The sequence below is a fragment of the Muntiacus reevesi genome, chromosome 2, assembly GCF_963930625.1.
Source record: "Muntiacus reevesi chromosome 2, mMunRee1.1, whole genome shotgun sequence".
NCBI classification, from domain to species: domain Eukaryota; kingdom Metazoa; phylum Chordata; class Mammalia; order Artiodactyla; family Cervidae; genus Muntiacus; species Muntiacus reevesi.
This window is the reverse complement of record NC_089250.1, coordinates 157911523-157932597: the sequence shown is the minus strand read 5'-3', so window position 1 is coordinate 157932597 and position 21075 is coordinate 157911523. Positions and strand designations below refer to the sequence as shown.

Genomic DNA, 21075 nt, shown 5'->3' with positions numbered 1-21075 from the left:
AAGGTCATATAGAAGCTTGAATGACATGAGTGGGAATTATATTCTATTACATTCTATTTTATTACAACAATTTTTTATCAAGCCCATTCTTTATGTTAGGCATAGTTCTGGGTGCCAGAAATTCCATGGTGCACATGACAGACATAGTTCTTGGCCTCAAGATAAGTGTTTGAAAGGAGAAGTCCTGGGTCAAGAACATTCACTGGAGTGGAACATTTAAACAGATGGATTTTTTGCCCCATAGATATAAATGTATAAGGCCTAATTAACCTCTTATGGAAAGATTTTTCCCAGTTGAATTTATTCTCACAGGTCATGGATTCTGGGCATTAGGCATAAACGGCCTGGAATTCTTGGGAGACTAGAACCAAGATTTTCTCCATCTACTCTTCACTTATTTACCACTGAATCTCTGCTGCGGTTTGGGGGATGGGATAATTACATTAGGGGCTGGGGACCAGTTCAATGTCTAGTATGAATAAGTTAAGAGGTCAGGGTTGAAATAATCTCAAGGTTTGTATGAACTTCATGGACTCTTTCAAAATTATCCAGCAATTTATGAAGCACTGAAGAAACCACATCTATCCTAATTCTGGACAGTCCACGATGAGGCTGCTAAAGAAACTGTAACTCCCGTAGGTATCAAGAACCCCAGTAGTTGGCCCTGAACAACATAAAATATTGGAGAGAGTGAACTCTTGATTTTTTTTTTTTTTAATTCAGTAGGGCAAGAGAACCTGATTGCAGACTTCATTTACTTTGAATTTCAATTTGTAAAGTTATTAAATATTTGGATTTAAATGTCTCTGCAGGAATTTGAAAAATGGGAGTGGGTTTCTATTCAAACTTAGGGCGTCTTCATATTGGCAGTCTTATTAAAGAGTCTTAATGGTGTTTGATCTCTACAACCTGTTATGTGCTCTATTAGAAACATGGCTATACGTAATTTGAAATGGGGAACAGGAAATGGATTTTCAGCCTTGACTACAGCATTGCCTTGGAGCTAATTTAATTGATGTATGGTTTTCATCAATTTCCGAGCTTTCGGTGGGGGAAAGATCTGCACTGCCCATCAGGGATCCCATGATGATTCTCAAAAGAACAATAGCTGGTACTGGGAGATTGGCCAGAAGGAACTGACTGCTCTGATTGTTTGCTGGTATCTTAACCTAAGGGCAGCAACTATACTGCAAGTGGGAAAACAGACAGCGGGGTGTGGTGGCCTAAAAAGGTGCCAGTTTGATCTCCTATACAGTTGCCTGACAGCCCCAACCGCCACCTCTTGGGTCCATCACCATGTTCAGGATGCCAGGGTTCTCGCAGGTTGCCCCCTGCACTGCTGAGATGATGAGGGTACTAGCGCAGCTCCATTCCAGCCTGATGAGGGACTTCTCCGGCAGGTGACTGGCTTGAGGACTTCCCCACTGGCCTTCCAAAGCCTTCTGAGAATGGTGCTGGGCCGACCCAATCATCCTTTCCTCCCCCGTCCCAGGAGTCACACACATTCAGGTCTCAGTGTCTCCTTACTCAGCCACGCTTCCTCTATGCGCCTTTACAGGCACTTCCCCCAACCAAGCTCTTGTACATCCATTCTCATACTGGTGTCAGAACTAACACACTGGGAAACGCCGTTGTTGTCCTAGTCTCTAAATTCTGTCCGACTCTATTTGGGATCCCAAGGACTGGAGCCTGCCAGGCTCTGCTGTCCACGGGATTTTCCAGGCAAGAAAACTGGAATGGGTTGCCATTTCCTTCTCCAGGGGATCTTACTGACCCAGGGATCAAACCCAAGTCTCCTGCATTGGCAGGTGGATTCTCTACCACTGATCCACCAGGGAAGCCCTACTGGGGGACACTGCTGCTGCTGCTGCTAAGTCACTTCAGTCGTGTCTGACCCTGTGCGACCCCATAGACTGCAGCCCACCAGGCTCCCCCATCCCTGGGATTCTCCAGGCAAGAACACTGGAGTGGGTTGCCATTTCCTTCTCCAATGCATGAAAGGGAAAAGTGAAAGTGAAGTCGCTCAGTCGTGTAGCTGACTCTTAGCGACCCCATTGACTGTAGCCTACCAGGCTCACCCGTCCCTGGGATTCTCCAGGCAAAAGTACTGGAGTGGGTTGCCATTGCCTTCTACTGGGGGACATTATGGGGAAATAAAAGTACTTTAAAAACATTAAGTTAAAATAAAATGCCTATGGGGCCTCCTTACTGTCCTCCCTACTTCCTCCAACATTAGTTTTCCTTGGATACATTTCTCAAACCACTTCACAATACTGAGGATGAAAAACACAGTGCTTTGTTATGAGTGGGGAATAAACAGGATGATTCTTTAGGGAATTCTGACAACAGTAGATCAAGGTTGAATTGGATCGCAAGACAAGGGAGAGGATATTAAAAGTGATTAATAAAGGACTGGGATATGGTCACATTTTAAACTAAAAAAAGAAGGCTGGCTACAGGAGCTGAATCTCTTTTGGCTCCAAAGAAAGCTGAAGGTAATGTACAGAAGCACGGAATTTGTTACAGTTGAGAAAGGAAGCAATTAAAGTAGGAAATATCTCAGAAGCATTTTCCAGGTCAGTATGAAGAGTAACAAGAAAGGAAGCAGAAAATGATACTACGGAGCTTGGATTTTGTAGTCAAAGTCCAGGCTAAGGAGAAGGAGGACAAGACTGAAAGATACCAAGGAGAGGGCTGTTACTCAGAAGGGCTGCTTTCATCTTTGAAGGTTAAAATCTAATGCAAACTCAACATCTGCCAGATACAAAATGAATGTCTCAATATTTTTAAAGAAAAGATGATGGTATGGGGACCTAGTCACACTTTAAATAATTTGCCTCCCAGGCAATTAACTTGAAAATAAAATGATGAAAGAGAAGCTTGCCCAATTTGCGTCAGGTTATATAAGTCTAACATTTAAAGGTTTCATAAGGCACACAAGAGGAACAAGAACATCACTGATTCAGAGGCTACACTGAGAAGTCAGAAGCAGTTTCCAGATTTTGATAGGTTTAGGCAAGATGTGTCAAAAGAGAAGCCTGACATGGACAGCCTGGCTCCCCTGAAAATTCAGCTTCTGTGTACAGAGTTCTTCAGGTAACCAATTTCTACTTTCACCTCTGCCTCCAAAAGCAGGTCTCACAGGACTCTGCTTCAGCAACAACCTGTCAAGTCCCCCAACTGCTTTTCATTGCCGAATTCCTCCTGTAAGTTGTGTCATTTGTGCTAAAATAACAAATTCACATCCAATTGATTTGTGGAGGATGGAACTGCCTTGAAATTATTCACTGATTTTCTTTAATATACAACAAGCAGAAAAGCGTAGGGGGAAAACACATTTGTGAACTGAGCTGTTTGCTTTTCGTGCAGCTTCTCTAGAGAAAAACATGGAGATGTTCATGCCAGACTCTGTTTTTTTTTTTCCACTTTCTAATATGATGGCTCCACTCATCTCCATGCAAGTGTTTCCCTTCCATTAATGTTAATGGAAGTCACTCTTGTGTATCAAGGGGAGAATAGACCCCTTTGTCTTTTTAATTGGTCTTATAAAACAATAAATGAATGCACTACGTGAGTTCTATCTAGAAATAATTTCTGGCCATCCGTACTACCGTACTAGGCTGTTTAAAAAAAAAAAAAATTCTTTTTTTTCAAAAGAAGATAATATGTAGCTTCCTGGTTGGACACTAGCTAGAAACCAAATACATAAAAAAGTACATCAAAATTAAAGGGATAATAGGTAATTTCGTTCTTTAGGAAGATGATGTTAGTGAGTGTGTCTGCAGAGCATGGGGCAGAATACAAAGCACAAATCGCCTGTTAAGTTGAAGCAATTGCAACCGCAATTTAATGGAGGACAAGAAAGCAATTAACAGTGTAAAGTCATTGATGCGAAGGATAGACCTCGAGATTAGAATCTTATTAAAACAAAGGCTGGTACAACTTGATTATAATGAGCAAAGTTGAAAGATCTCCAAAACAATCTCAGCGTGCAGATGTGGAAAAGAAAACATAATCTACCCTATTATTATACTTTGGGCCCCATGAGCTGCTGATAGCATCCAGATGCTTCACAGATCAATATCTCAAACAAACTGGACAGGGACCGCCTCTCAGACTTAATTCTTGTAGGACTGGAATAAAGGATGGAGGGGAAGCTTTTGTTTCTGTTTTTAATCACCATGACCATGATAGTTTAAACATGATGATTTTTAGCACTGATGTTAGGGACCTTTCTAGAACAAGAAGCCTCTTTTTTATTCTTAAAATCTTTCTTCTCTGGTCTTCTTATGGTAACATCACTGAGACTGTTTTGCAGGCCAGTCGTAAAGATACACGCTGGTTTGAACTGAGCTGTAATCTTCTGACACTTCTCTTACTGATTCAATATTTTAAGATAAATATCATACAAGGAACAGTGAGAAATGAGGCAAAGGGCACCAGATTAAATGATTAATAAAACAGAGCCTAAAACTCTGCAATCAATTAACAGTTATTATTTTGGTTTGTTAACCCTTCCAAATCAGTACAAAAATCCTTAAATAGATTCAAGAAAAAGTTAAATACCTTTTTCACTCAAATATGTTCCCTCTATTTAACGAAAATAGATTTGAATGAGGCTCAATTTTTCCATCAAGTTTTAAAGACTAATTTTATATTTTACAAGCCATTTAATAAACTTTATAAGCATATTTTATAAATTGAAACATATCTGCTTCCATTTTTAATGGGACTATTTCATGTGTCCATGTTAGATAAAGAAAAATGTGGCCTAAAGAGAGTTAGGATTTTTTTTTTAAACTAAGTCTTTAGATAGTACGACCAAAATACCAATTAATTAACTCTTATAAGGATGACTTTAATATATTGATCAAATTACAGTCCCTGTATCCCTGATGTTACAATATTTGGCAAACTTTCTGATCCTGGTCAATCAGGTGAATGTGCAATTATAGTTCTTTGTAGCTCTAATTTACATTTCATTGATGGCTAATGAAATTGAGCATTAGTCACATGACTATTGACCATTGATATTTCCTATTCTGTGATGTGAATGTTAAATCTTTTGCCCATTTCTTATTGTAGTTAGTCTTTTTGTTATTGATTGGTAGGTGGTCTTTATATACTTTGGATCATCATGCTTTACTTACTATAGCTGAGGAAGTATAACACAGTGTCCAAGTGGCTAAAAGAACAAACTTTGCAGCAAGTCTGCCTGGGTTCAGATCCCAAATTACCACCCACAGTGTGGACTTGAGCAAGTTTCCTAATCTCTCTGTGCTTCAGTGATATCCATAAAGCAGGGATGACAATGTGACTTGTTTCACAGGGCAGTGTGAAAATGAAGTTCATTAATATAGGCAAAATTCTGAGTACAGTATCTATCACACAGTAAGCACTCAAAGATTTCTAAATAAAAATATTTGCCAGTTGCAGACTTTTAATAGCTCCTATGTTTTAACTTTTAATTTTTTAGTGAACTCTTTTCATGAACAGAAGTTGTATAATGTAGTTGAATTAATCATTTTTTCATGGCTTGAGCTTTATATGAAATAAATCCCTCCCTTCTTCCAAAGTCATTAAAGTCTTTTGTAGACTGTCTTCTAAGAAATGTTTTATATTACCTTTCCTATTAAAGTTTAAAAGCCTTGTGACATTAATTTTGATTTACTATGTGAAGCAGGGGTCCAGTTTCATTTTTAAAATTTGGATAGCCAATTTTCCAACACCACTTGTTGGAACATCCATTTCTTTCACATTTGCTAGCTTTGTATCAAAAATTAAGTTTCTGGATATGTATACATGTTGAACATTTCATTATTGGTTCATATACCTGTATTGTGCCAGTACCACACTGTCTTAAAGTTATTAGAGCTTTATAATAATTATTAAAATCCTGATAAGCAAAGCTCTGCATTTTGATTATTTTAGGGGGACTTCCCTGGCTAGTTTTGGCTCTACAATCAAGTTTCTAGGAGAAGACAGAGATTTACTTTTTTTGAGGGGGAGAAATCTTCTAATGGAATGATTTTATTATCTTCTATGTGGCTCCTGAACTTCTTTCAACCATCAATCTTGTAAGGATAGTAATTATTTTCTTTCTACAAAGATGATTGTTATAGAAAATAAAAAATACAGAAAAATACAAAAACAAAAGTAAAAACTGTCCTAAGTGCCACATCTCAAGAAAATCACCATCAACAATTTTTGTATATCCTCCAGAATTTTCTTTAATAGATATACCTGTGGTTGTTTAGTTGCTAAGTCTTGACCCTTTGCAACCCTATGGACTGTAGCCCACCAGGCTCCTCTGTCCACAGTATTCTCCAGGCAAGAATATCGGAGTGGGTTGCCATGCCCTTCTCCAGGGGATCTTCCTGAGCCAGGGATTGAATCCGTATCTCTGGCTTCTCCTGCCTTGCAGGAGGATTCTTTACCACTGAGCTACCCGGGAAGCTCTAGAGGGTGGGGTACATAAACTCATTTTATAGAAGGGAAAGCCAGTGGGGGCCAGTACACCCGTCTACCACAATGATGGTTATACAGTATTTCATCGTATAAATTAGGTGGCCCAAACTGGTGTTTTGTAAGTCAAATTTGATGTATATGTGTAAATAAAACCCACACGGTGTTTTCTTTTATCATTAAGCTTCAGAATCCAATTTCCAGCTTCTTTTACAGAAAACTGGAAAACCTGGCAGCCCAGCTCGGTTCTGCAATTTCACAGCAACAAGTAGCTGGAGCTGAGAGGCGGTCCTCTTGAGAAAGGAACTGCCGTCCTGTTCTCTAGAGTCCCCACATCTCTAGAGTCTCACACCTGACCCACTTCCCTCAGTTCACTCTCAGCGCAAGAGATTTCTGTATCTCCTGAGAGAAACTGTATTTCCTCCCGATAAACATTTAGGGCATTTTCTAATTTTTCATGGTACAAAATGCTGAAGTCAACAGTGTTGAATCTACCCTTAAATACTGGTTTGGGTATTGTTAATTTCTAGATCACTTCATGGCAAATAGACGGGAAAACAATGGAAACAGTGAGAGACTTTTTTTGGGGGGGCTCCAAAATCACTGCAGATGGTGACTGCAGCCATGAAATTAAAAGACACTTGCTCCTTAGAAGAAAACCTATGACCAGTATAGACAGCATTCTAAAAAGCAGAGACATACGTTGCCAGAAAAGGTCCATCTAGACAAAGCTATGATTTTTCTAGTAGTCATATATGGATGTGAGAGGTGGACTATAAAGAATTATGAACGGAGGTTGGTGACATTGTACAGGAGGCAGTGATCAAATAATTTCCAAGAAAAAGAAATGCAAAAAGGCAAAATGGCTGCCTGAGGAGGCTTTACAAATAGCTGTGAAAAGAAGAGATGTGAAAGGCAAAGGAGAAAAGGAAAGATATACCAATTTGAATGCAGAGTTTTAAAGAATAGCAAGGAGAAATAAGAAAGCCTTCCTCAGTGATCAGTGCAAGGAAATAGAGAAAACAATAGAATGGGAAAGACTAGAGATCTCTTCATGAAAATAAGAGATACCAAGGGAACATTTCATACAAAGATGGGTACAATAAAGGACAGAAATGGTATGGACCTTAAAGAAGTAGAAGGTATTAAGAAGAGGTGGCAAGAATACACAGAAGAATTGTACAAGAAGGATCTTCATGAACCAGATAACCATGATGGTGTGATCATTCACCTAGAGCCAGATATCCTGGAATGTGAAGTCAAGTGGGCCTTAGGAAGCGTCACTTTAAACAAAGCTAGTGGAGGTGATGGAAATTCAGTTGAGCTATTTCAAATCCTAAAAGATGATGCTGTGGAAGTGCTGCACTCAATATGCCAGCAAATTTGGAAAACTCAACAGTGGCTACAGGACTGGAAAAGGTCAGTTTTCACTCCAATCCTAAAGAAAGGCAATGCCAAAGAATGCTCAAACTGCTGCACAACTGCCCTAATCTCACACACTAGCAAAGTAATGCTCAAAATTTTCCAAGCCAGGCTTCAACAGTACATGAAATGTGAACTTCCAGATGTTCAAGCTGAATTTAGAAAAGGCAGAGGAACCAGAGATCAAATTGCCAACATCCGTTGGATCATCGAAAAAGCAAGAGAGTTCCAGAAAAACATCTATTTCTGCTTTATTGACTACACACAAAGGCCAAAGCCTTTGACCGTGTGTGGATCACAACAAACTGTGGAAAATTCTTCAAGAGATGGGAATAGCAGACCACCAGATCTGCCTCCTGAGAAATCTGTAGATAGGTCAAGAAGCAACAGTTAGAACCAGACGTGGAACAACAGACTGGTTCCAAATAGGGAAAGGAGTACATCAAGGCTGTATTTTGTCACCCTGCTTATTTAATTTATATGCAGAGTACATCATGAGAAATGCTGGGCTGGATGAAGCACAAGCTGGAATCAAGACTGCTAGGAGAAATATCAATAACCTCAGATATGCAGATGACACCACCTTTATGGCAGAAAGCAAAGCAAAACTGAAGAACTTCTTGATGAAAGAGTAGAGTGAGAAAGTTGGCTTAAAACTCAACATTCAGAAAACTAAGATCATGGCATCTTGTCCCATCACTTCATGGCAAATAGATAGGGAAACAATGGAAATAGTGACAGACTTTATTTTCTTGGGCTCCAAAATCACTGCAGATGGTGACTGCAGCCATGAAATTAAAAGATGCTTGCTTCTTGGAAGAAAAGTTATGACCAACCTAGACAACATATTAAAAAGCAGAGACACTGCTTTGCCAAAAAGGTCCATCTAGTCAAAGTTATGGTTTTTCCAGTAGCCATGTATGGATGTGAGAGTTGGCCTATAAAGAAAACTGAGCACTGAAGAATTTATGCTTTTGAACTTTGGTGTTGGAGAAGACTCTTGAGAGTCCCTTGGACTGCAAGGAGATCTGACCAGTCCATCCTAAAGGAGACCAGTCCTGGGTGTTCATTGGAAGGACTGATGCTGAAGCTGAAACTCCACTACTTTGGCCACCTGACGCAAAGAACTGACACGTTGGAAAAGACCCTCATGCTGGGAAAGATCGAAGGCTGGAAGAGAAGGGGATGACAAAGGATGAGATGGTTGGATGGCATCACTGACTCGATGGACAGGAAGCTCCAGGAGTTGGTGATGGACAGGGAAGCCTTGTGTGCTGCTTGGAGTCCATGGGGTCACAAAGAGGTGGACTGAGCAACTGAACTGAACTGAAGAGAGGCTGATAGAGTGCACTCCACATTTTGATAAATGTTGCCTCCAAAACTGTGTCCCTCCAACAATTTACGAGCGTGGCCCTCTCTTCAAACACTGTTAACAGTGGATAGTACAGAACTGCTTCATCTTTGTTTCTCTTTGTTGATGCTTATTTGCTAAGTTGTGTCCGGCTCTCTGAGACCCCACATACACAGCACAGCAGGCTCTGCTGTCCTTTGCTATCTTCTGGAGTTTGCTCAGATTCATGTCCACTGAGTTGGTGATGCTATCTCACCATCTCTTCCTCTGCTGACCCCTTTTCCTTTTCCTTTCAATCTTTCCCAGCATCTGGGTCTTTTCCAATGAGCCGGCTCTTAGCATGAGGTGGCCAAAGTATTGGAGCTTGAGCTTCAGCATCAGGTCTTCTCTAACAGATCATAAAAAATTATTTACTATAGTCACAACTTTGCATTTCCTTCAGTTCAGTTGCTCAGTCATGTACGATTCTTTGCGACCTCATGGACTGCAGCACACCAGGCTTCCCTGTCCATCACCAACTCCCAGAGCTTGCTCAAACTCATGTCCATCGAGTCAGTGATGCCATCCATTCCTTAAGTATTAGCAGAGTTTGATACCTTTTGTATTCTTATAGGCCATTCCTCTTTCTTTCTTTGGTAAGCAGGTTTGTCAATTCCTGTTCACTTCCTCTGCCTGTTTCCTATCGGCACATCTGTTTTCAAACATTAATTAATCAGGACACTTTCATTAGGAATATTGAATCCATTATAAATGCTGTAACTAGTTTGTCAGTTGGGTTTTAATCTTTCACTGTGGCTTTGGTTATGGAATTTATGTGTCAGTACAGCAATCATGGCCATTCTCTTTGTGAGTCTTTCCAATTAAAAGTTATAAAACTGTTTACTCACATTTTGACTTAATATATTCAACGTGTCTTTTTATAGTATGTTATTTTATCCATCTAGACCTTAATTGAAAGTAAGGATAAATGAATTCATATTTTTAATAATATAAGGTGACTGTCCCAATACTATTACTGAAAAATTATCCTTCTTTTACATATTTGATGTTCTTTATTATTGCACTGAATTACCACATATATTAGTGCATATTTCTGTACTCTTTATTTTTTCTTTTATTGATTTGTGATTTAGTCCAAGTCCTGCAGTGTTTTAATTTCTATAGCTTTACGTTTTAGTATCTAGAATAATTATTCTTTTCTCATTATTATTTTTCCAGCCTTTTACTAGATATTTTTATACCTTTATTGTTTTAAATAAATTATATAACCATTTTGTCAAGATATCTTTTTACTGTGATTTCTTTGTCAGGTTTTGGACTATAGTTATACTTTTTTCAGAAAAAGTTGACTTAGATCTCTTTGCTCTGAAATAGTTTAATTAGCATTTGAATTATTTTTTCTGAAAGGTTTAAAACAATTTGCCTATAAAATCATGTGGATCTAGCACTTTTTAGAGCATACATTTAAAATGCCTTTCTAATATTAAATATTTTGTGATTATTGGCCAATTTAAGCTTTCTGACATGTGGGTCATGAGTTTCTTTATAACTTAATAGTTTAGCACAGGAAGAAAAATAATCCAAGAGAACATATGACACATGAGGAAGACAACATTTCACTGAATCCATTCAGAATGGGCAATGTGGCTTTTTTTTAATCAACCTGCTGACTATATTAGGGGAATGGATATGGGAAATATAGTTTGAGGAGGATATGATGACAGTAACAATGACAATAACACAGAGGAATCTAACTGGGGTTCCAGCATGCATCCCATTTTCTCGTTTTATGGTCTCTTTATTGGTTGATGGCATCCTTGTCCACGTGGTCAGTCAAGATAGCAAATATAAAGCCACCCTTTCCGCCTTCATTCAAGCTCTCTCCTCTGTCTGGTAACATGTCTGTCCTCTACATGGTCAACCTGACAAATTTCTCACAACTTTCTAGACCCAGTTCAAGCACCAGCTCCATTAAGAAGGCTTCTAGGAATCCTCTTTTGCACATCCCCTTTGGATGATACCCACAGAACAAAATGCCATGAACAAAAAGGAGGGGGAACATCCACTGCTCTAAAATCTATTTCCTTCACAGGATATTAACATCTCAGAGTACCAGGCTGGTTTTTATTTACCTTGTCTGGTGTTTAGTGTTATCTTGTATAGTGTATATGCTCAGTAGGTATTTGCTGAGTGTACAAAGCAGGGGTGCTGGCTCTCCTGAGTAGGGGAGACAGAAGATGTTTCACTCTGCTCAGATGCAAGATTCACAGGCAAGACTGGGGAGGAAGTGACCATAAGCCCCTGCTGGAGTGTCCCAGAGCTGGAAGTAACGCATTCACGTTAGAATAACATGATGCACTGGAGGGATAACTTTTTGGCAGCTGGGAATGTACTGCTGCGTGTGTGTGTGCTAAGTAGCTTCAGTCATGTCTGAAGGGTCTTTGTGACCCTATGGGCTGTAGTCCGCCAGGCTCCTTTGTCCATGGGATTCTCCAGGCATGAATTACTGAAGTGGGTTGCCATGCCCTTCTTCAGGAGGTCTTCCCAATCCAGCATCTCTTAACTTCTACCTGCACTGGCAGGAGGGTTCTTTACCCCTAGCGCTGCCTGGGAAGCCCTTGTACTGCATGAAAGACTGAATTACAACAAATACCTCTGATAGATTCAGCTGTGTCCCTCAAGGACCAGAGTGGATTTGTTCCTTCAATACACACAACCACCATGGACTTTTACCTCTGGTGTCATTTCAGATCACGCAAATCTTTGAATACTTGTGCTAAAGTTATGAAAGTAAATTCCTCCTTTTATTTTATTGTGTTTTTAGAAATGATCTTTGGAGAAACCAAGAGGACATTAACAGTATAACAGCGATTTAAAATAAGAAGCTTTTGATGAAATTGCTTTAATTATATAGCCCACTTTGGCCTACTTCAGTTTTCATCATTATTCTGGATCTCAAGCACACGGTAATTTGAGTTTTACTTAAGAAAACAAGTAAACTAGAATTACCACACACAGCTTGTGAGTGAAACCACAGTTACAGCTGAGCGATTAGGAGCCATTTAATTGACCTAGAGGTATAGTAATTAACTACCAGGGGATAAACTAAAAGCTCATTCTGTAGACTCCAAGTGTTTCTACACAGGTCCCCATGTTATTTCAGTCTGCCAGAAGCAAAAGCCATTATGATTGCCTTTGTATAAACAGAAGGAGGTAGATATTTGTGGTAGTTTTGGAAGGAATTTCATTGCCACTCACTGTCCAGCAGTATCAGGTGGTAGCATCCCAGACACAACATGACTTTGCTGTTGTCTTAAACAAGTATTAATAGGATAAAGATTTCTTTTATAAGAACAGAGTCTTGACCATGGTAAGAATTCAACAGTGGTTAAAATCTTGGTAGCTACTTCAAAAACTAGCTTTCCTTGGTAGTTTTTGGAGATTACCAGAACATTTATATTGCAACTCCAGTATTTTGCAGAGGCCTGGTAAATGTCCTTGCAATTATAGACAAGGAATAAAATTCCCTTACATACATTGCACCTGTCTATAGCCAATTTCAAAGTCTAAAGTATTGTCTACTGGATGAACAGTGACAAGGTCAGCAAGTTCCTGAACAAAGCCCAATGTGACTTCCTAAAGGACAGCAAAATTAAGGAAAAGCAACACGATGCCAAAGTTCTGTTCCAGTCATTAATTTCATGGCCTATAAAGCAGAGAAATATAACCATCATCTCGGGCCCATTCCTCCAACCACTTGGTGGATAGTGGGCCATCAACAATCCCCTCTGGTGCATCTTCAGTCAAAAGTTATGCTAATTAGCATCACTGATTCAACATTAATTATGTTTAAGACACTAGGCTTTATATGCAGCCTAGGAGTTAGTGCAGGGCTTCCTTGTCCCGCAAAGTCTCATTGAAATTCCCCTTTATTCCTCTTACCTCTTTCTTCATCCTGTGGAAGCATGAAGTACTACCAAAGATTTCTGTTCCTTCTTGAAGGTGAGGTTATGGTGATATTTTAAGTTTCCTTGAATTTTGGCCTCCTCGGGAAACTTTCCTTTGTCACGTTGACTCAGGTATGTAATAAAGATCCTTGTTTGCTTCACATCATTAGAATATCCATACTCAGCATTTGTGAGTGCAGTAGGCATTAGAAAAGTTATTTTTGGAGGGAGTTCCTTGGAGTCACACTTCATACCCTGTCAGGTGTCTTTCCCTCTTGCTGGCCTCCACTCCCACTGCCATCTCTGCTGCCAGCCCCTGGCTCCCAGTACCCTCTGGGGGCAATCAGATCTCTGTGTTCTAAACGTGGAGCAACTCAGCCGCCCTCAGGCTTGCTTCCAAAGTGCAACTGGCTAGCCCAGCAGCATGCTCGGCAGAGCTCAACGTCTTCCAATTGGACAGGATGCACCCTTCTTATAAGAAAGGTGAGATATAAAGAAGAGAAACATTCTGTTATATATATGACAACGAGCTCAATTTTGTTTATTTTTAGATTCCAGATATAAGCAAGATTATACAGTGCTTTTTGGTCTGACTTATCTCACTTAAGCATAATTCCCTCGGGATCCTTCCAGCTTGTCACAAATGGCAAGATTTCCATTTTTTTATGGCTGAATTATATATATATATGTGTGTGTGTGTGTGTGTGTGTATGTGTGTGTGTGTATATATATATACCTCACATCATTTTATCTATTCATCTGTTGATGGAACACTTAGGATGTTTACATATCTTGGCTATTATAAATAATACTGCAAAGAAAACTGAAGTGTATATATATTTTCAAATGAATGTTTTTGGTTTCTTTAGATAAATATCCAGAAATAAAACTGCTGAATCATATGGTAACTCTTTTTAATTTTTTTTGATGACCTTCCATACTGTTTTCCATAATGTCTGTACCAGTTTACATTTCCTCTAAAAATGCACAAGGGTTTTCTCTTCTCCACATCCTTGCCAACATTTGTTATCTCTTGTCTTTTTGAAAGAAGTCATTCTAACAGGTGTGAGGTGATATCTCATTGTAGTTTTGATTTACATTTCCTTGATGATAAGTGATGTTGAGCATCTTTCTATGAACATATTGGCTATGCCTTCTTTGGGAAAATGTCTACATATAATATTTTATAATTGATCATGGAGTATGCTCCTTTTAATGTATTGCTGAATTCAGTTTGCTAATGAATGATTGAAGGTTTTTGCATCCATGTTCATCAGAGATATTGGCCTATAATTTTCTTGTGGTGTCTTTGGTTTTGATATCAGAATAATGCTGGCCTTTTAAGATGAGTTTGGCAGTTTTCTCTTCTTTTTTAGTTTTTGGAAGTTTGAGAATTGATTTTACTTCTTTGAATATTTGGTAGAATCCACCAATGTAGCTCTCTGTTGGGAGGCTGCTGATTATTGATTCAATTGCCTTTATAGTAATTAGTGTGTTCAGATTTTCTGTTTCTTCATGATTTAGTCTTGATAGGTTGCACATTTCTAGAAATTTATCCATTTCCTCTAGGTTTTCCAAACTGTTACTGTGTAATTGTTTATAGTAGTCTTTTATGATCATTTCTATTTCTTTGGTGTTAGTTGTAATGTCCCCTCTTTTACTTCTGATTTTATTTATTAATATTTGAGTCCTTGTTCTTTTTTTTTTCTTGTCCATACCCTTGAGGTGACTCTTTTATAGGGAGCATATAGCTGGTATTTTTTTTAAAACCCATTCAACCACTCTATGCCTTTTGATTGGAGAATTTAGTCCATTTATATTTAAAGTAATTATTGATAGGTAGGTACTTTGTGCCATTTTGTTAATTGTTTGGGGGCTGTTTTGCAATTCCTCTGCTACTTTTTTCTTCTCTTGCTCTCTTCCTTTGTTGTTTGATGACTTTCTTTAGTGGTATGATTAGATTCCTTTCTCATTAACTTTTTTTTTTTTTTCACTTTTATTTTTTTTATTTTTTTTTTTTTGTATACTATAGGTTTCTACTTTGTGGGGTATGAGGGGTACACATAACAATTTATATTTATAAAAAATTTATTTTAAGTTGTTAACATCTTAACTTTTAACAACACATTCCAAAACTCTACATTTTTATTCTCCCCACCACAAAGTTTTATGTTTCTGATGTTACATTTACCCAACAATCTTTTGGTTTAGGTATTATTATTTCGACTTTATAGAAGCAATGGATAGATGCTCAAGAAGTTAAATACATTGCCAAAAGTATACAGTTTGCAAATCCGAAGACTTGTTCTTTTGCTCTGTATCATACCCTTTAATAATTAAAAAGTCCTTCCCAGATACAGACTGTCATTCTTTTCTATAACTTCTTTCTCATCACTTCACCTGGTTGATGAATGATACACACAGTCAAGGTCTCCATATCCTACACCCATCTCCTTCCACCTCGTGCTTAATATCCTGGAATTCAGCTTTTTCTCTCACACATGTAATGAAACTTTAACCTGGACAGTCAGCAGTGACTTCTGAGTTGACAACCCATGGTGTGGTCATATTCTTTATTCTCCTCCTACTCTTGAGGCATTTGACACAAGAATTTCCCTCATTCTTGAAACCCTTTCCCCTCTAGGTTTCCATGACACGCATGTCCACATATGTCAACAGCAATTTTTTTTTTAAAAGCAACTTGTCTTGATTAAGCATTTCTAAAGCATTAATTCTAATTGAAACAATTTTTTGAGCTATCATTTTACTGGTTTACAGAATATATAATTAGATCACTCAATTGTAATACAGTACAAATATAACTAGAGTTAAAATTACAAACACAGGGGCATAAACAGGCTTGTGAAAGAACTCAGTTGCTCTTCTTCACCCAGTTGCCTGAATATCCTGTTTCTTTTTTTTTTTTTAATTTTATTTTATTAGTTGGAGGCCAATTACTTCACAACATTTCAGTGGGTTTTGTCATACATTGACACGAATCAGCCATAGAGTTACGTATTCCCCATCCCAATCCCCCCTCCCACCTCCCTCTCCACCCGACTCCTCTGGGTCCTCCCAGTGCACCAGGCCCGAGCACTCGTCTCATGCATCTCACCTGGGCTAGTGATCTGTTTCACCATAGATAATATACATGCTGTTCTTTTGAAACATCCCACCCTCACCTTCTCCCACAGAGTTCAAAAGTGTTCTGTACTTCTGTGTCTCTTTTTCTGTTTTGCATATAGGGTTATCATTACCATCTTTCTAAATTCCATATATATGTGTTAGTATGCTGTAATGTTCTTTATCTTTCTGGCTTACTTCACTCTGTATAATGGGCTCCAGTTTCATCCATCTCATTAGAACTGATTCAAATGCATTCTTTTTAACGGCTGAGTAATATTCCATGGTGTATATGTACCACAGCTTCCTTATCCATTCATCTGCTGATGGGCATCTAGGCTGCTTCCATGTCCTGGCTATTATAAATAGTGCTGTGATGAACATTGGGGTGCACGTGTCTCTTTCAGATCTGGTTTCCTCGGTGTGTATGCCCAGAAGTGGTATTGCTGGGTCATATGGCAGTTCTATTTCCAGTTTTTTAAGAAATCTTCACACTGTTTCTAAATACTCTCTGATCATGAAAGATTTCTATCAGAATTCAAATCCATTCTGCAGTATGCAGTGTTATGACTTATTTAATATGAGTGACTTGAGGGGGCTTTTGGTCTTCTGTAATCTCAATTTGCATTTTCCCCAAATAAACATGCAGTATGTTATAAATTATATACTTGCATGTCTGCTTTCAAAGAGTTCATAGTCTTACAAAATACGTATCAGCATGAAACACTGCTGCCCTAGAATCCACTATTCTTATTTAAATACAATAAGAAAAGTTGCATCACTTTGAAAGATGCTGTGTCATATACAAGTTTTTAAGATTTACTGTACATACTGAAATTACTGATGGTTAAATAGGGCAGAAAATGCATTACCAGAAGTATAAACTACAAAGAAAAAAACTGGATACTTTTTACTTTTGGAAACTGTAAATTCACCTTTATTGAGTAAATGGTCTCTTACACAAAACTTTACTGTACTCCTTGAACAGGGATTAGTAATTGGTTGTGTTTGTAAATTTGGAAAGTTTCTGAAACTAAAGCCATCAAATTTTGCTTTAATGAAAACTGCCTTTGTAATGTCATGAGATTTCAGAAATATCCTTGTGGGTCGGGGGGCGGGGGGAAACACCCAAAACTATTTGAGAGGGTTTCAGCAGACTTAGTAGACTCTTATCCGTATTCAAATTCTGAATCTTAGTTCACAAATTTTACTCTCACCCATATAAGGATGAAGTTTTTTTTTTTTTTTTTAAGAAGGTTATCACTATTTATGAGGAACAGGTATCTTAGTTAACGGAGTTCATGCTTTTATACGTAAATCCAATAAAGTAAATCTAAGTAAATTCTTGGGAAAATCCAAGAACTGGGGGCTCATAAAATTTTCTCCTTAAAATATACTGAGTCAGTTTTCACAGAGCTCAAAATGCCTCATTCTGATCTTCACCCTGAATTCCTTTCCGGGTGTATTGTAGGTTAGTGATTGTGTAGTTACTGACTTGCTTCTTCCAGTATTAGAAAATAGGCAACATACTTTATTTTACAATTCTCTCCCTTTTGATTTTAATTTCAAAGAAAGTTTGGAAGGCATTTCATGACCAATTTGTCCCACAGTGTTAGGAATGCTCATGCCTAGGTTAGACAAGGATTTCATTGATCAACCACTGAATGTGCTATTACTGGACTAGGTCCTGTTATGTTGTCATTGTTCAATCACTAAGTTGGGTCTGACTCTTTGCGACCCCATAGACTGCAGCACACCAGGCTTCTCTGTCTTCGTAGATGCAGTGATTGTCTACAGTGATTTTGGAGCCCAAGAAAATAAGTCTGTCACTGCTTCCACTTTTTCTTTCCCCTTCTATGTGCCATAAAGTAATGGGACTGAATGCTATAATCTTCATCTTTTGAATGTTGAGTACCAGCCTTTTCACTCTCCTCTTTCACTCTCAACAAGAGGTGGTGCTGGTGACAAAGAATCTGCCTGCCAATGCAAGAGATAGGAGACACAGGTTGGATCCTTGGGTTGGGAAGATCCCATGGAGGAGGAAATATCAACCTAGTTCTAGTATTCTTCCCTGGGAAATCACATGGACAAAGGAGCCTGGTGGGCTACAGTCCATGGGATCACAAAGAGTCAGACATGACTAAGTACGCACACCTTAAAGAGAGTTTTAGTTCCTCTTCACCTTCTGCCATTAGAGTGATTTTATATGCATATCTGAGGTTGTTGATATTTCCCCCAACAATCTTGATTCTAGCTTGTGATTCATCCAGACTGGCATTTGCTTGATGTACTCTGCATAGATGTTAAATAAGCAGGGTGAACACTATACAGTTTTCTCGTGCTCCTTTCCTAATTTTGAACCAGTCTGTTGTTCCATCTCCAGTTATAACAGCTGCTTCTTGACTCATGTACAGGTTTCTCAGGAGATAGATAAGATAGTCTGGTAGTCTCATCTCTTTAAGAATTTTCCACAGTTTGTTGTGATCCACATAGTCAAAGGCTTTGTGGAGTCAATGAAGCAGAAGTAGATGTATTTTCGGAATTTCCTTGCTTTCTCTATGATCCAACAAATGGTTTGGCGGTTTGATCTCTTGCTCCTCTGCCTTTTCTAAACCTACCTTATACATCTGGAAGTTCTTGGTTCATGTACTGCTAAAACCTAGCTTGAAAGATTTTGAGCATTATCTTGCTAGCATGTAAAATGAGCACAATTGTATAGTAGTTTGAACATTCTTTGGCATTGCCCTTCTTTGGGATTGGAATAAAAACTGACCTCTTCCAGTCCTGTGGCCACTACAGAGTTTTCCAAATTTGCTGACATATTGAGTGCAACATTTTAACAGCATCATCTTATAGGATTTGAAATTGCTCTCCTGGGATTCCATCACGTCCACCAGCTTTGTTCATAGTAATGCTTCCTAAAGGCCCACTAGACTTCGCATTCCAGGATGCCTAGCTCTGGGTGAGTAACCACACCATCATGGTTGCTGCTGCTGTTGCTAAGTCACTTCAGTTGTGTCCGACTCTGTGTGACCCCATAGACGTCAGCCCACCAGGCTCCCCCGTCTCTGGGATTCTCCAGGCAAGAGCACTGGAGTGGGTTGCCATTTCCTTCTCCAGTGAGTGAGAGTGAAAGTGAAGTTGCTTAGTTGTGTCTGATTCTTAGCAACCCCATGGACTGCAGCCTACCAGGCTCTGCCATCCACGGGATTTTCCAGGCAAGAGTACTGGAGTGGGGTGCCATTGCCTTCTCCAGGATGAAGTTTTTTCTTACGCTGCATGCTATCACTTCATAAGTAAATGAGTAAGCATTTGCACCACACATTTCTAATGAACTGAACTGATGAGTTGAATTAATAATGTCCTATTTAAAGTGTAGGATATTTCACTTATGTAAAATTATCTGATCAGTGTAACGAAACAATGTAAGTTTTATTAATAAAAGAAAAACAAGTTTTTATTAGTTTACCAGACTAAGTTAAATGAATCTCAGCCAGATAACCTAATTGCCAAAATAAACAAATAAAAACTAAAGCTATCATTTCTTATGACATTTGAAAATTCTTCTCCATTTTGAGGAGACAAATTCTTTACAGTGAAGAACTAAATGATCTTATAATACAGTATTTGGAGACAATCCATTCGGAAACAGAAGAAATTAAGGAATATATTTCCAATGAATGGATCCAAGGATAGGGAAATAACTGATAGGAAGTCTATGATAATTTACCCTGAAACTAAGTCATTGCTCCAAATGTGGCATATTCTATGTACAATTTCATTTTATATGTTGTCCTTATGACCTTTTTGTATGAAAACAGTTAAGTATTCCCTCATTTATCAATATGTGGCAAACTGCATTTCAAAAGAGAAAGGCAAAGGCAACAAGTTCACTCCCAAGTGTGTTTCTGGATCAGGTTTACAGGCTTAGGCAGTTTAGGGTTCAATTTGGCTTTCCCCCTTCCTCAAGACTTCCAGGATTCTATATCTTACATTTTCTGCTTCCTGATCTGAATTTCTCCTTCCATAAATGCCCTCACTGTCCATTTTCTTCTTTGGCTACTCATGCTTTTAATATAACAATTGACTCTATTTTATATATTGCAGGCTTTCATTTACCATTTAAAGAATATGTCTAACGCCAAGATGAATGTATGATTTTAAAAATAATGTATCCAGGGAAGAGAGAACATTTTTAAAAAGTTCCCACTAATGCTGGAGGTGCCCTTTCATGCCCCACACTTGAATTTGCTCCTTTAAAATCAACCATGAGTTTCTTTGGCATTTCACAACTCCTCAGTCTGCATCAGCAGTAAAAGGTACCATTTGAGATAAACCAGAGTGACTATGTCCAACTTGATGACCATAACTCTAACATTCGAATTGAATATTCTTCTTATCAGAAACCTCCCTCAACACTAATTTGGCACAGAGGCAAACAGGTCATTGAGCAAACCTGTAAACCAAAGGTGTCAGATACTAAAAGATACCATTAAATTGATAAAATACCTTTGCATATGAGTAGGCATCATTATGGGGCTGTATTTCTTAGTACCTATAGTTTATTGGCTCCTTCTTCAAATCTGACAGCGTCCTTCATGAACTATCAAACATATCATAACACACGCTATTAAAGGAAATAGAAAGTATACATTTCTCTAAGTAATCTTTTCCTGTAGCAGGTAAACCTAGTGCAGTTGGAAAGAAATAATGTGAAATAACGAGAAATGACAATTTTCAAAAGATGAGCTGAGAAAAAAATCTTAT

General features: G+C 38.5%; 1 protein-coding gene across 2 annotated transcripts in view; it reads right to left on the bottom strand.

The window, feature by feature from the left end:
- ATRNL1 (attractin like 1) overlaps window positions 1–21075 on the bottom strand; it is a 746492-nt gene that overhangs the window by 50375 nt on the left and 675042 nt on the right. The window lies entirely within an intron of this gene.